We start from the raw sequence: 17073 nt of genomic DNA on the forward strand, positions 1-17073 counted from the left end.
AGTAAGGATGACTGAGTCCTGTTTGTCCTTATAGACACTCCACCATCAAGAAACTTACTTCCTAAGCCTCCAACCCACAGTGAGAAAAAGGCTGTGTCTGCACTTTACCCTACAGGGAATGTTCAGTTTTTCCCCCTTTCAGACAGATGCTTTCACTTCCTTTGATACGAGCCCAGTGTCCCACACACGCGCGTGGACAACACTGCCTCTTTCCAAGGCATCTCAAGACCTGCTTCCAGAAGGGCCTAGGCTGAAAGTTTCTCTTCAAGATGACTGGATTATTTTACCCACAACTGCTGAGGTGAGTGACTATCCGTGTCATACTGGTCATGGAGACCTTTCATATGCTACAGTTCGAGACTTGTATGTGTGTGGTACTTACTGGGCCTGCAGCCCAGGGCCCCACACATACTGGGTAAGCATTCTGCCATGAGCTCCTGCTCTTGGCTCAATAAATAAAAAAGTAAATTCCCTTGGGATGCTCCTATCTCAGGATATGTGGAATAACCATTTCCTTTGCCATGTAAATCTTTGCCTAGAATGTTCTATCGTCTCACCTTCTCTCTGATGAGATCATACACGACACAGCTGACGATGGGGCATGGTCTGCAATAGTTATCTGTTCTAGGAGCAAGCTTCTCCCCTGGGCTCCTGAAGCCTCAGGTTCCTTCAGCTGTCCTCACATTCTGCCTAACACCAGGCTTTCCTCTACTCACCCCCACTGACAAGCACCAGGAGTTTTCTGAAACCAAAGATGTCTATGGCCCCTTGGGATATTTAAAGCTGTAAATGTTTCTTTTTAAATAAGCCCGTCTCGAAATGCATGCTGGGAGGTGATGCTGAGGAAGATGGCTATTTGCCTAAAACAGGCCACTTTCTTGAAACACTTGATCCCAGCAGGGACCCAAAAGAGCCAATCTTGTATCTGCTCTCCTTCGAATGTAAACTAGTTGTGAGATTATAGTATTCGTTTGTTCGTTTGTCCATATATACATTCATGTGTTTACTATACAGTTGCTCAGCACCTACTGTATCCTGAATATTTGGGAAACTAAGCAAGTGTTTCCCAAGCCCTGGGCCCTGAGGAGGGTTGGGGAGATGTTAGAGCACCTGAGAATGCAGGTGGATTATACAGACATGGTGGGCAAGAATGAGCCAGGAAACATGGATTATGACTGCACACAAACGATCTTGGGCTCTACAGCCTGGACGTGAATGGAATAGGTGATAGACTCCTCTTCTGGATCATTCCAAGGTTGCTGTGTTCCCCCAAAATGCCTATGCCTGTGCTTAGCATTAAAGTGAAGACATTTAGGAAGGGGGGAACTATGTTTTAAACAATGGGGGCGGGGGGAGTCTAAGAAGAAAAACAATGCCCCAAAGAAAAGTTCAAGGATGGTGGGCAGGTGGATTTGTGAGTTTGAGGCTATCCTGGTCTACAGAATGAGTTCCAGGACAGCCAGAGTTACACAAAGAAACCCTGTCTTGAAAATGAATGAAAAGGGTACTCAGAAAATTTGAGTGAGGTAGAATTCAGTGAATGTGGTTCAGAACTTGCATTTTTTTTTTTTTTTTTTGTTAGCTACATTTTCAATAAACAGTAATGCATGGGACCCTGAAGTCTCCTGAAGATTGAACTAGTTAGGCTCTTGTTTTCCGTGATGTGTGTTTAAGCATGCGGCACTCTGAAGGACAGGCTTGAGCCAGGTGTAAGCAGTGCACACCTCCAATCCTAGCAAAGGCAGGAGGGGTTTCTGAGTTCTAGAACCACCTGGTCTGCAGATCAGGCTCCAGCCAGTGCTGCTTAATAAAAGCCTGCCTTTTAACAGAAACAGGAAAACAGACTTGGGTTTAAATTTTGCTTTCAGCACCCTTCGCCTGCAGACAAATCCTTAATGCTTCATTTCTTAGAGCCTCATGTTTCCACACTAAACTGAACGGGACACTCTCCACTGGAGCTCAGTTGCTCCGAAGACATAAGACATTGTGCATACCTCAATAGTAAGGTACCCAGGGAACAGCCAGGCAGAGCTAGCTACCCTTTGGGTGCTGTTGCTGGCTTAAGTTAATGTGATCAAGTGGCCTGAACAGGACATCTAAGTACAAAGGTCCTGCTCGTGGGTCCTGCCTCTTCTTCTTGGCCACCGAATGATATATTTTTAAAGGTATTTAGGCTCAAAGTCCTGAATTGCCTCACGTGTAGCGATGGGCATACTGCTTGCCCCGTCCTAAATTTATTTTGATGTTCACTTACAATGAATGGTTTTGAAATGTCAACGCCATGTATATAATTTATCATTACCACGAAGCCTTTGAGAATTATCCATGTAGGATAAAGAGCACTCTGCTCTAGAGTAAGTATACGCAGAGGCTGTGTGACTAGAATACGGTAGGATGCTCCACACTTTTCAGATTAAGAACAACCACATATTCTCCACATACACCAAGACTTCTACCGTGAGTGTGCGAGGGGAGAAGGCTCAGCTCTAAGGAGGAAGGAAGCTTTGAACAGGCGTACAGCAAGCAGTTCAGAGGGCTATTCACCCATGGGTGGTGAGGAAAAGTATGAACAGCTGGATGTTCCAGGTAATTCACCAGAGAGACAGAAGCCAGGGTCCAATGAAGGCAGAGGAAGCGTGCATGACCTGCTCTGCTCCCCCTGAGCTTGACAGATGAGGAAACTGAGGCGGGAGAAGAGAGACTGTTTATCCCCAAGAACACCCACAGTGGAAATGCAGAGCGTCAGCCTGCCACCTGCCTTCTCCTGGGTGCACTCGCGTCTCCCTGACCACGCTGCTCTGCTCTGTCTTTCCCAGGGTGCACTGCTTAGCTCTATGGTCTCTGTGATGTGTGGGTGGGAAGGAACAGAGAGCAAGCCCAACGCTGTCTGCTGGGCCACAAAACGTCTTAGTAAAAGACTGAAAGGCAGCGAGGGTCTGGAACCAAGATCTCAAGTATCCTCCTACCCTTCTGCATTCAGGATCCCAAGCAGAAAACTTTCAAACATGGATGGTGCCAGGTGGCGGCTTGTGATATATACAACAGCCCCTGATTCACAAAGGGAAACGACAGAGAACCCATACATGCAAACAGCTGCCGCCATCCGCCGACCCCCACTACCCTGCAGCTGCTGTGAGCTGTGTGGAGAAAAAAAAAAAACGGAAAGAAAGGGACAGGGGGAAAAAATCTTGGACCACTTGCAGATTCCACAAAGTCAAGGCAGAGGAAGGGAGGACGCTGTGGACACGGGAATTAAAGAAAGGAATGGACTCCCGGGATCCATCGTCAGCCACGGGTGACTTGGGCAGCATCCTTGCTTGGCTCTGAAAATCCGCATCCTAGGGCAGACCACCCTCCCTCTCCCATCCACACAGCCAGACACTCACAACAGGTCACAAATGGTCTCACAGCAGTTTGAGAAGAGGGAAGAAAGGAATCGATCATAATTTCAAATCTCTTGAAGTGTGACTCTCCTTTGTGACAGTTAGAAATATATACTTTGTGGTTTGTACCAAATTTAAAAAAAAAATGAATCAATAAATGAAAAGTCCTTCACACTCTGATGCAGGGCATAGTACCAGAGTCCTGAAAGTATTATATCTTTTTATAAAGATTTCTATTCTACAGATGAGTGAATTGGGGGGTTCAAATAAGTCGCATGACTTCCTAGACCTTGTAAATTAGAGGTAGAATCAGGATCTACCAAATCCAGGTCTGTCTTTAAATCTCATGGCCTTACCAACTATTCTGAAGAATCATACCTACCAGGCATAGGAGACCGGGGGCAGGTGAAGGGATATTCGGCAATCAATCATTAACAGAGCAAGAAATAATCCGACAGCTTTCCTATTAAAACTCAACTTGCTCTGCTGTACTGGGGAAGTAAGAATTCTGTGTAGAAAACAGGAAAATGTGGGACTGCAAATCTATAGCTGAATTTTAGCATGAAGCTTGGAGATAGCCATCCATGTTCGCAGGTGGGAGGGGTGGGGGATGAAATACGGAGCAGGGAAAATTGACAAGCAACGAATTCTGTCCCAGGTAAAATTTTATCTAAATTTAACCACAGACCCTGCATGGACACAGGAAGAAATTCTCTGTTTCCCCACCCACCACTTGTAACCCATGCCTCCAGATAACTTATTACCACTCTTATTAGGCTAGGGATGGGTTCCACACATGTTTGTGGGTTCCAACATGTAGTCGTGTTAGAAGCATAACCCTTCCCCCTCCAGTCTCCAATGAATTTCGTCAGAGAAATAAGCTGCAGGGACCCCACTTGCGGTCCAACACACATACATTCCCTGAGTTTCTTTGGGTGGATGCTGTCTTGGCAGTCGGGAATGTCAAAGTCAAAAAGGCAGGAACCTGTCAGGAGAAGAGGTGGCAAGGTGGTGAGTGTGGGATGTTCAGCGAAGTAGCTTGGGAAGTGTTGGCGATGGGTGGGTGGGGACTGGAAAACAGCTTGGAAATGAACTTTGGTACTTCAGCACTTGACAAGTTGGGAACTGCGTTGAGGTAGAAGTCTGGGGAGAGACCAGCTTACCATTCAGTACTAAATGAACTCATTTTTCAACAGACGATTGTTAGCTTTGTGGGTTTTTTTTTTTTTTTTCCTGGCAAGCAGACTATCCATCTATACCTGTGGTTGGTTTTGTGTCCTCCCCACCCCCACTCCAGAAGGTTTAGTGAGGGCTGATTGCAAGGACTCTGAATTCCTACTGCTGGGGGTGAGAGTCTGGCTGTCTGTGACTAATGCTAAGGTCTTCATTGACCACTACTCAGTGTTCTTATCTGTATGGTCTTATCTTACAGCTCTCCCAGGAGGACAGGGGGCTCATGAGTACCAAGTCCACAATCTGGCAGGACATGGGGGATACTTTCCGTTCAAATGTAGCCACTGGTACCTGCACAATAAGCCGGGAAGCCCTGGCCTCGGGGAGCTCCAGGCAGCAGAGATGTGAGCTGATTAATAGCTTCCAGGGACACACAGAGGTCCATGCTTGAGTCCGGCAAACTCATTGTGTTATGTCTTCATCTATAGTGGGGGGCATCAGATGTGAGATTTTATAGCTACTGTTGTTAATACGAGTACGACTTTGGAAAGGAAACTCCTAAGTACACATTAGCCAGTGTGGAGGAAAACATGGCAGAAGCCAGACAGCTCAGCAAGCCCTGCTTTGTCTTCTAATGTTTTCTTAGGGTAATCAAAGTCCAAGTTTTCATCTCCAACTCAAGGTAAAGACAGCATTTTCTGAGGCCCAAAGTAAAGACAGAAGTCATGGGAGTCACAGGGAACAATGCCTTCTACAGACCCATGTTTTCTTGGCCTCGGTTTCAATTCTGATGGGAAAAAAAAAAAAAAAAATCCCTGAGGCCAATGACAGCTGAGCGCCCTTGCCTGGAATTCACAAGTGGAGAAGGAAAATTATACCCTGAGGCTTGCAGGGCGCCTGCCTGGGCAGCCTTCAGTCACACAAAGGCTGGATGTTGGGCTTGCCACCTGTCCACCTCCAGCGCTGGAGCCAAGCCCTGAAGCTTAAGTGAGAGAGGGGATGTGAGTTCAGGGAGACTGCAAGAGACACTGAAAGGAGACACAAGAGACAGAGAGGGGGCTCTGCACGAGCTCCCGCCCCTGAGCCTGTTCTGCTCTTCTCACCCTACAGAAAGGTCTCTGGGTGATCTCTCTCTCTCTCTCTCTCTCTCTCTCTCTCTCTCTCTCTTTCTCTCTCTCTCCCTCCCTTCAAAAATAACCTTCAGGAAAGTCCCCATGTCTAATAAAACTGTTGACTTTTGGGGCTGGTCAAATAGTCATGCCTTGAAGGGGGTTCCCTGGGGCTACTGCCCTATCTGAGTTCCTCTTAACCCGCCTACCTTCACTGACAGGTTTCCAAAGAACAAGCCTAGTCAGTGTATTAAATGCATCTCAGGACACCATTTGCCAAGGTCTTCAAGGAGCCCATTGGCTTAGCTGCAGATCCTGCTCCCACCTCCTGTGCAAGTGTTCCACCCCCAACAGAGGAACCTCAGTCCCTGCATCCTGTACAAGACTGTGACTCCCTCTGACTTGGAAGGGAAAGTGTTAATCACCTTGTGGATCTCACTTTGAGGGCCCAAGGTGCAGAAAATATGGCAGGCATCACCATCTCCTCTTTTGCTTCAGCTTCAAGAACAGGCTTGTCTGATGCAATGCAAATGTAGGACCCCAGTTAAACAGAATGCCATAGGGGCAACTTTTCCAATAACCTAATATCCCTGGAATATACTTACATACAGTATTGTCATATTTTAAGTATTACATGAAATATACTTTTACTTTTTTTAGATTTATTTATTTATTTATTTTATGTATGTGGTGAATACACTGTCACTCTCTTCAAAAGTACCAGAAGAGAGCATCAGATCCCATTACAGATGGTTGTGAGCCATCATGTCGTTGCTGAGAATCGAACTCAGACCGTTTGGAAGAGCAGTCAGTGCTCTTAACCGATGAGCCATCTCTCCAGACCTGGAATAAGCCTTTAAGTGTCATTTCTAGGGCACTCCAGTTCCCCTGGGCATGTGTGGTTTATATTTTAGAAATCTAGAAACCATATTTAAGAATAATCCCACAACACTGGCATTCCTGCTTTAAAGGTGGGAAAACAGAATGTGAGATTTTCCATGCTTCTGGAAACACTGGTTTCAGGGTAGCAAGGAAGAGCTGAGGCATTCTCTGGAAAGCATTGATTTCCAAACCAGTGCTGGCTGGACAAAACTAAGGTGTCCTCTAGGACAGTGATTCTCAACTTTCCTGATGCTCTGACCTTTTAATAACCTTTTAATATAGTTCATCATGTTATGGTAATCCCCCAGCCATAAAAACATTTTCACTGCTACTTCATAACTGTAATTTTGCTACTGTTATGAACCGTGATATAAATATCTGTGCTTTCCAACCGTCTTAGTTGACCCCGTGAAAGAGTCATTTGACCCCCAAAGGGGTCGCATCCTACCGGCTGACAACCGCTGGTCTAGGGAGTCTGTCTAGAAAGTTCTTTTACACCATGCTTGTAAATAATGCTAATAATAAATGAGTGAGCTCTTACAGTGCTTGGTTAGCTGGTAAGCTGCTCCCACAAAGACTCTCAGTCACACCCAAGCACCTTCTGTACCACACTGTGGCACACAGAGGGAGCGCTTCGCCCCCGTGGAACGGTAGAATCAGTAGAGGCAGATGAGGTCATGGCACACAGCTCCAAGAGTAGCTTCGAATCGCATTACATTCGTCTAACACATGGAGGAAACCCACAAGGACGGAAGGGGTTGGCTGGCCAGAGAAACCAGACAGGCCTCTCTTGGCTGGCTAGCCTTCCAAGCTTAGCCTGTGCCGCCCTGTCGCCTCGCTTGAACCAGGCTGCCTTGCCAGGCCTTAGAGATAACAGGCTACACATCCACCAGTGGTGTTTCAGGGGAGCAGGGGCCTTAGGGAGAGAGAAGAGCATCCTGTGAGAGACTCTCGGGAACACGGATGACCTGGCAGAGGCAAATCACCTCCTTACTTTGCTTTTCTTCTCAGCCTCAGGAGAAGTTTGTGCGCTTGCACACAGAGGGCTGGATGGAGTGTAGACAGCTCACTAACGTCCAGCAACCTCTAGGCCCTGAGGCGAAAACTGCTATAGCTCTGGGCTTCAGAGAATGTCTTATTCTCCCTCCCCGCCCGCCCCCCCACCTCCCTACCCCACATGAGAGTGCCGCCTTTCACCCAAGCCCCTTCTCTCAGTCAGAGCCAGGGAATGGCAGAGAGTGGTGAGCAAAATGATTTCTATAGAACACGTCAACTGAGAACGTCGGCTACCTTGTAATTACCTTTTGTCTTCAGACCAAGTGATAAATGCTCTCTGTAGGAAGGTTTGAGGATCCTGAGAGGGGTAGCCAAGGTGATGACAACTACCCATAATCCCACCACACAGAGATAGATACGCTCCTGAGATTGCAATGTATGTCCTAAGAACATATGATGAATTAATTACTCCCATGCATCATGTGTGGCTTCACAGTCTGCTTTTCTAAGCCTAACATATCATAACATTTCCCTCATATCAGGAAAAGCATGTCAAGGACTCCATCACAAACTCCATCTATGTCCTTGTCAGACCCTTTGGTACCTGTTGCTTCTTGTCTAGAAGCTAACATAAAATGGTATCTGTTCTGACCCAACGATGGATGTCTTCTCGTGTGTTAAGTCTGGGCTTGCTCTGTAAAAAGCTTCATGTTTTTCAGAAGTTTCTGAAAATGCATAGGTGAAAAACCTTTGCAGACACTTATAGAATGGGGAAATCTCCTCCCCATTTCCACCCCCAGTCAAAAAAAAACAGAGGTACTGCCATTGCATAGCAAGTCTCAAGGCTGATAGGTCCAGGCTGGTGGACTCAGGCTATTGTTGAAAAGACAGAGGAGAAACCCAGGGACCAATCTCAGGTATTACACTATTCACCGCATCAGAAATAAGATGACACAAGTCGTCAGGATGTTGCTGTTTGGAGTTTTTACAGGACCACTGCTTGCTAATTTAGCTAATGACAATGTTGGGCTCCAAATTCCCTCTAAAAGGCAGTCTTAAGTGTTCTCAAGTTGGACAGGGCTGGCCTTAAAAATAAACAAATAAGTTACATAAGCCCAAATTTTGAAGGCTCGGGTTCTGGAAGCCAAGGCTGGGGTCAGGATGAAAGGAACCCACAAGTCATCTTGTGGTTGGGCCTCACGTGCTGTGCGCAGGGTGGAGCCGCAGGGAGATTTGGCTTCTGATTTGAACACCACCATCCACTGGGGAAAAGCAAGCACCGCTGCTGGTAATAATACCTATCTTTTCTCTTCTTTCCCTCCCTTCCAATGTTGGATGTTTCGGGAGGTTCTGTGGTTCATTGAGAACTGGCTGACTCGGAGGGAAATGAGGTGATTGCTGTGAATTACTTTTTTGAATGTTTCTAAGGCTCCTTTGGGAAGACAGGTAACAAATCCCTCCCAGCCAGTGGTGTCAATGGAGCCCACCTGTACCCAGTGTTCTGTAAGGGCACAGACAGGGTCTCCCTGAACATCCAGAGTAATGTACACAGTGAGATATCCCAGGAGGCCATTCATGCAAGGATTTATGCAATGTGAATCCAAAGGTCTCAGGAAAGAGAAAATGCTGAGGCCTGTCACATACTATTTAGGCAATGTTGAGGCTGGATCTAAAGTGTCCCCTAAAGTCTTACGTGTTAAAAACATGATTAACAGCACAACCGGAAGGTACTACAATCTTTAGGAGGTGGGCATAGTGGATCACTGAAGGCATACCCTTGAGAGGTTAACTGGGATCCTAACCCTTTTCCCTCTTTGCTTCCTGGTTGCTATGATGTAAGCGGCTGTGTTCTGTCTTGTAGCACCCACCACGATGCACTGCCTTGCCACAGACCCAAAGCATTGAGGCCCAAAATATTAGGGACCCTAAGGGTAAAAGATGAGTTAGAATAGGTCCTTCCCTCAAGTTGCTGATTCTGGTTGAAGAAAAACAGATCAAATAACACGTAGCCATTAATAACTAAGAATGCTACATGTCAACCCTGCAGTCTGGTAGTGCAAGCAAGCCCCTGGGTCACAAAGTAGACCCCAGTCAGTGTTCAACAAGAGACATGGAACACAGGGTGATCGTGACCAGGGAATTGGAAGAATTTTCCAAAGTAGGAAGTGTAATAATTTTAAAAAATGGTGTCTGGATTTGTATAAAACTATACAACTAAAACTGCAGGCTGGATCAGAGCAAGTCTTTACTGTGAACATCCTAAAGGAACAAGATTTGTCAGTATATATAGACAGCTTTTTCCCATGGAAAGCACTACATGGCAGTGGGTATGTTTAATATAATTCTTTGTGCTCCGAAATCATGTGAGTCTGTACATATGAAAAGCAGAAAGAAACAGGAAGAAGCATACATGTGTTAACAGGCAGTGTCCCAGCTGGCAGAGTTGTAAGTGATATTTTTCTCCTTTTTGCTTTATTCTGTTTTTAATGAGATTTTTTTAACAATAAGTATACATTACTTTAATAATCGTGAAAGTTTAAGTTTTTAATTCTAAAAATACTTGTTAGATTAGATAAAATATTGTGAAGCTTTTAAAAAAAAAAATCAAATAAGAGCTGGATGTAGTGGTTCACGCCTGCAATGCCAGCGTTTGGGGATGCTGAGGATGAGAGCCACAAATTCACAACCACCCTGGACCACCTCCCACCGCCCTACACACAGAGAGAGAAAAAAAAATGCGTGGAGAGAAGAATTGAAAAATTAAGAAGAAACTGAGATTTAAAACAGCAAGAAAATAGTGTTCATTAGCCACAGGCAGTGCTGGAGGAGGGACACACATTGCGGCCTTTCAGGCATTATTGTATTTTTCTTCCCAATTTCAGTGTAATGAGCCTATTATTATCCCAGAGCACCAGGGAAGAGAGAGGGGAGCAAAGGTTTAGTGACTTGTCCAAGGTCACACATTGAAGAAAAGAGCCGGAATTAGGAACCAGGACATCTGCCTTCTGAGGCTGTGTGCAACAGACAGACAGAGAGAGAGAGAGAGAGAGAGAGAGAGAGAGAGAGAGAGAGAGAGAGAGAGAGAGAGAAATAGTGGTCTCTTGCTTGGGCCTTGAAGACTCAGTAATTTACTAGAAGACCTTGGAGACAGGAAGGAAATACAGCCAAGAAAGAGGCAGCCACTGAAAAGTCCCTGCAGGCTGGGTGATGTTCTAGACAGAGTCCCAAGGACATGGGTTTAACAATCTTTATTCAAAGAAAGAAAGACTGGAATGGACATGTAGCTCAGTTGGCAGACTGCTTGCCTCGCATGCACAAAGCCCTGGGTTCAGTCGTCAGCACCACATAACCTGTGGACGCCTGAAACCCAGCCTTATCTATTTAAGAAGCTCAAGACCAGCCTGAGTGGCAGGTTGTCCTGTCTCGTAGGCTACCTGCAACTGTGATTAAGTGTGATATCTTAACCCTGTTAACCATTATCTTTCTTTAAAACAGCCACCACATCATCCTTTTCTCTCCCCAAGAACATCCCAGAAAGCACACTGTAGCTCAGGACACAGCTCGAATAAAGGCATACATAGGGGAGGGGCTGTGAAGTATGGGGGGGGGGTGGGTCTTTGCCAGCAATCAGAGAGTAGCCCTTTGCCAACTAGACCACGCTGCTCTATGTGGAGCCAGACCTCAGATGCACGCTAAATGAATAAATGAGCTTCAGGGAAACAACATTTGAGGCTGGAATGGAGAGAGGCAGAGGGGGCTTCGTGCCATTGCAACCTAGAAGCATTTCAAATATAATGTTTAAGCTAGTTTGTAAAGAAGATTGACCAACTTCTCCTTGGATAGCTTTGAGCTAACTGAAAAGCAGGATCAGAATAATGTATGCATCTGTAATGTACAACACTCATTCCAAAACATTGTGGGTCACAGCCAAACATTGGATGGAACTTGGGGACTCTTATGGAAGAGCTGGGGGAAAGATCAGGGGCCCTGAAGGGAATAGGAACTCCACAGGAAGACCAACAGAGTCAACTAACCTGGACCGTTGGGGGCTCTCAGAAACTGACCCACCAACCAAAGAACATACAGGGCTGGACTTAGGCCTCCACAAACATATGTAGCAGATGTGCAGCTTGGTCTACATGTGAGTCCTGAACAACTGGAGCAGGGGCTATCCCAAAACCTGTTGCCTGCCTGTGGAATCCATTCTTCTAACTCAGCTGTCTTGTTTGGCCTTAGTGGAAGAAACAGCTCCTAGCCCTGCAAACAAAGACTTGCTGTGCCAGGGTAGGGGAATATCCAGGGGGTGAGGGAGACTTCATTTTCTCAGAGGAGAAGGCAACAGCAATCAGGATGTAAAGTGAATAAAAACAAAACCAAAAACATCATGGGTCTTTTTTTTTTTTTTTTTTTTTTTTTTTTACTGTGACAACCACCAAAAACAAAACAAAACAACACCCCGGCTTACTTGGACTTCATAAACACGTACTGAGTATGTGTAACACGGAAAGCTTTGGTTTAGGCACAGTGAGTTTCCCTGGGCTTGTTTGTCTAAACCACTGTGATGTGGAAACAGGCTGGCATGACCAAGTCAATGCTGTCAGCCCCGGCCAAGGTGGGGTTTGATTGTGGGTACCCTGACCTGATACCCTCTCACCCACAGTCCTCAATTCCTCAACAGGCCACCAGAGCCAGCAAGCACCCCTGCCTCCAAACTCCAAGACATTATCTGATGAGTGAAAAATATGTTCTCAGTGGTAGTAAAGACTTGCATGTGCATTTCCAAAAACTCTGTATCAGCAAGGTTCTTTGAGGCTGACCTGGCGTCTGCACAAGTTCATATCCAGAAAAGCAGGAAAAACAAATTTAAAAAAATAATAATTAATTGTAATTTCTGATTTATAACTTGAGGTTTGGAGCTTGTTTGTTTGTTTGCTTGCTTTTGTACAGGGGATTTAACCTTGGGCCTTGGGGCTGCTGGGAAAGTTTTACCACCGAGCTGTATCTGCAACCCATCTGATTCATATCTTTAAATACAAAATTAAGGAGGACCTCAACTGATAACCCTCATACAGTCTGTCTCACGATTTAAAAACTTCTACTTCACTCTTAGATCATAACGAAGCCCCTCCCCCACCCTCCTGCCCCACTTCCCTCAATCTCCCTTTTGTGGTCTAATTCCTTTGTGCAGGCCAGGGAAGAGGAAGCCCTCAGGTTCCAGCGCAGCTGTCCCCCTCACTGTATGCAGATGTGCCCCCCCCCCCCAGCCCCCAGTGCTGCTGCTGACACTGACCTAACTCTGTAAAAAAAAAACAAAAAACAAAAAACACCTTTTCTCTCCAGTTCTGTCTTGTTTTGATTTGATTTGCGGTGCTGGGAACTGACCCCTGGGCCTGCTGTCTGTCACATGCTAGGCAAGTGCTCCCTCTATACCCCAGCTCTATCTTTGATCATGCCAACCAGTGAAACCCCTAGATGGTAACTTCATCTTTGTGGAGAAACCTCGTATTAGCATGTTAAAATATGCATCATAATGTTTTTCTGGTGGTGCTTTCCTTCGAGTATATAATAAATTTTGACCATACTCAGCCCTGTGCCTGTGTCCTCCTCTTCTCCCTCCCCACCAAATCTCTTCCTCTTCCCATCTGCTCAATCTTCCACTTTCATTCATTTATACATTTGTTTATTTCTGATAAGCTAAGAGGTTTCACTGGGGTTGCACACAGAGTCCTGGGTTAAAGACTGTTGTAGAAGCATCAACTCCTGACGGGTCACTGTCTGCACTACTGAAAAAGAGGTCTTTCCCTCCCCTATCAACTATTAATTAGTTATAGATACTTGGCGGGGGGAAGCCCATGAGACCCTGCCTGGGGAGAGTTTTAAAGCAGGTTTAAGTCTGGTCCAGGGTGGAACAGCACCTGGTCACCACCTATGTCCTCTCGCCAATGCTTAAACCTGTAATGATTTACCCAGACACTTTAGATGATGTGGCAGACTTGGCCATAGAAATAGAGACCCCTGCATTGGGTCCCAAATCGAGAGCAAGAGATTAGATGTGATTCCACTTTCTTCAAAGTAGAGATTTACAACCAAAGAGAGTGGGGTCAACAGGGGCAGGGAGTTCAGAGCGGGAACATCAAGGAATGGCTGCAGTTGTAATGGAGTTGGAGAAACCATCTACGAGGGTGGTCAGGAGCCAGGGGTTTTGATAAACTGATCTAGCAGGAATCTACAAAGACATGGAGGAAAGGCCAAGGTCATGGCTCAACAAGCAGAAGATTAAAAAGAGGCAGAGTAAGGCTTTACTCAAATGAGAATGTCTTTATCAGTCTAATAGGAGGCTGGTATGCAAAGCCTGGGCTAGGCTGGGGGCGGGGGTGCTACTACTCTGAAGTGCCCTATACAATAGCGAGTGTGCTGGAATGCCCCAGAGTCACCTAAAGTCTGTGGCAGAATCCCAAGAGAGAAGATAATAGATAGCAAGCAAGCTCTAAAGGCGGAGACTTCGAGCAAGAACACATGTTCTTGGGGTATATGTGTGAGCATTTCAAAAAAGGGGCTGTAGGTTGCAAGAGGTTTCCTTCTGTAAAGCAGCAGAATGCTAAGGGCACTGTTCACAGACTCTGCCTGTGTCAGAGCCTTCAGTGAGGTCATTTGGGAGACAGTGGCAGGGAAACAGCTCGTCTTCCACTGAGCTGCCCAGGGCTCACTTTGTTTTCCTTGTTGCTGTAAAGCAAATCGCAAGGGCATTTTTGCCCAGGCCAAACATCTGAAATTAGAATTATGAGGTCTGATGCAGAAGGCCAGGAAAAATCATTTCTTGGGATGGTTTGATGCTTTCTGGTTTGCAGCTTTTTACCAGCGACCTGTAATAGCAATTACCCAGCCTTCCCCAGTTCCTTCATCTCGCCTTCTGAATAAGCTGTTATGCAATGACTCAGAGGCCATAGCAGCCAGTGTCAGGCAGGTCACTGAATTCAATTCCCTCTCCATCTCAGTACTGGATTCTTAGCATCCCCACAAGTAAATGCAATCTGCTTCTCAGCTGGACAAGGGCTGGGTATAGAAACAGGAGTGTGAGTTCCAAGGGCATGTTGGGACAGCAGAAATCTGATGAACCTCTGCTGAGTGTGGAGAATCTGCTTCCTTGTTAAAAACAAATCAATAAAAAGAATCCCAGTTCTTGCACATATTAAGTGTGTGATTCAGGCTTTCCATGCCTTGATTTCCTCATCTGTTTAATGGGGGCAACACCAGCACCTACCTTGTCTTTTATGAGGCTTATAGAGTTAAGTATGGTATGGATGCTCTGTGTGTGTTTAATAAATTACTTGAAGAAAAGGATCGTGTTTAAGAAAATCAAAAGAAGTCATCAAAAGGGCACTACTGGCTGAACATGTCCTGCTGATGTGAGACCATGCTCTATCCTGCAGACAGAGTTGAACTGGGGCACTTTGAGGCCAGGGGCAGGGGTCAAAGCATTTGCTTTCACAGACCTGCTAATATATTTTCCTGGAAACCAAATAAGTAAAATTTGAACATTTTCACATTAATCCTCCCCTTAAAAAGAGGCGTGAAAACGGCACCTCGCATATGTTCTTAATTTACTTTATCTTTTCTGTTTCAGATTAAACGGCTCCTAAGATTTGAAATATGTAGGGCCATTTGATAGTTGGAAGGAAAGCAGACTCAAGGATGTTTTAGATGAAGCTGGTGGATTTATTATTTAGGCAACACCCTGGTAATTCATTGTCCACTATGGGCCATAAAAAAAAAAAAAAAAAAAAAAAAAAAAAACAAGAAAAACAAAACAAAACCAAAAACTGAAAACCAAACACACACACACACACAGACACACACACACACACACACAAACGCGAGTGTGCACACACACACAAGCTTTCTAAGGCAGAACATGTCTGTTCTTGCATCTCTGCATCTATCCTTCCATTTGTTTTAAGTCTCCTTCAAAATGTTACCCCAACATAAGTACTTTTCTGTGTTAAGGTACTTTGCTAATCATCCTAGTGCATTCTGAGATGCAGATGGTCTTACCTGTACCTTCTAACTGTTTATTCAAACAACATTTGTGGGGCAGGCAGGATGACTCATCAGGAAAAGGCACTTGATGCCAAGAGTGATGACCTGATGACCTGAGTTTGATCCCTGAGAGAGAGATTGCCACCTCCCACCAGTTGTCCTTTGACCTACACATGTGTGCCATGCCAAAAGCATGCCTGTACACACATACACACACACACAGAGAGAGAGAGAGAGAGAGAGAGAGAGAGAGAGAGAGAGAGAGAGAGAGAGAAACACACATGGGTATGAATGAACAGATATTTTAAAAATATTTTTGTAAGTTTAAATAAAATTATTAGTTGTACTCAGCTGACAAAAAAAAAAACAAAAAAAAACCATCATGTCTATTTTTAAGTTTGATACACAGCCAGCCATGCATTCTTTATTGATGAGATACTTTTTGAGAAATACATCGTTCAGCAATGCTGACATGGAAACATCAGTGTATCCTTACACAGCATACGTGGTCTAGATCACTATATGCCTTGGCTGTATGCCATCCCCACTGGTTCCTATAAGGTGAAGTGTCCCAGCATGTCACCGTTCTGCGTGCTGCAGCACATAGGCACTTATGCATCTAAACATCTCTAAGAATGGGCCAGGCATAGGAAGAACACTAAGTGACAGGGATGATGTTTCAGATCTCTTAGTAAACTCAAGACACTATTGCATATGCAGTCCATGGCCATTAACCAAAGCAAGTGGTACATGACTTGAAACTATATTAAAAGCAATCACCTCAGAGACGGATGGAGAGGCATCCGTGAACTGGTTCATATGTCTACACATATCTGTTGTTGACAGGAAGAACAGTACACCCCTGTATTCTATGAGGGGGATCCCAGAGACCTCTCAGTCATAGAAGAGGTTGGTGAGACAGGAATGGGTCTTCTTGAATTCTTCCTGCACTATCTGTCCCGAACACAAACAATTCTCAAGAATTAACAAGTTTGACTCAGTCATTCTCCAGTTTTTCTGGAAGCAAATATTGGAACCATCCATGATTTATTATTGAGCCATTTCTTTTCAGAGAAGTCTAATGAAAAGGCCAAGATTGCTAAGGACCTGATCAATCCTTCTGCTCTGAGATTCCTTGTTATCTCTCTCAAAACCAGTTGAGCAAAGCAAATAACAGTTTCTGTTCATCTTTTATCAGTGACCCCCACTGGTACAGTTTTGTTGTTGCCTTTGTTGTTGTTATTCTTTTTGTTCATGTTACATCTTGGAGCAACAGGTGTGGCTCACTCAACTGATAAATATTCGATCACGTGAATTAGTTTTCAGACCAACTGGCCAAATTATATATAGCCTCTTGTCATTAAAATGTAACTTCATTTCTCAGCGTTTTACTATTCATTTTGAAGAACATTATAGGAGTCCCTGAGAAAGAAGTTTCAAACTGCATCTTAAGACTAAATGAGCATCAAGTTCACACTGACAAGGAACTGATG

At 45.1% G+C, this 17073-nt stretch overlaps 1 protein-coding gene across 1 annotated transcript in view; it reads left to right on the top strand.

Annotated features, from left to right (window-relative positions):
• Window positions 1-282: 282 nt before the first annotated feature.
• Window positions 283-17073, top strand: part of Rbpj (recombination signal binding protein for immunoglobulin kappa J region) — a 186135-nt gene continuing 169344 nt past the window's right edge. Inside the window, exon 1 of the mRNA XM_076938502.1 lies at window positions 283-301. The gene's annotated coding sequence lies outside the window, so the exon portion shown is untranslated. The remainder of the gene's footprint in view (window positions 302-17073) is intronic.

The sequence above is a fragment of the Arvicanthis niloticus genome, chromosome 7 (genome assembly GCF_011762505.2).
Source record: "Arvicanthis niloticus isolate mArvNil1 chromosome 7, mArvNil1.pat.X, whole genome shotgun sequence".
In the NCBI taxonomy this organism is placed as follows: Eukaryota; Metazoa; Chordata; class Mammalia; order Rodentia; family Muridae; genus Arvicanthis; species Arvicanthis niloticus.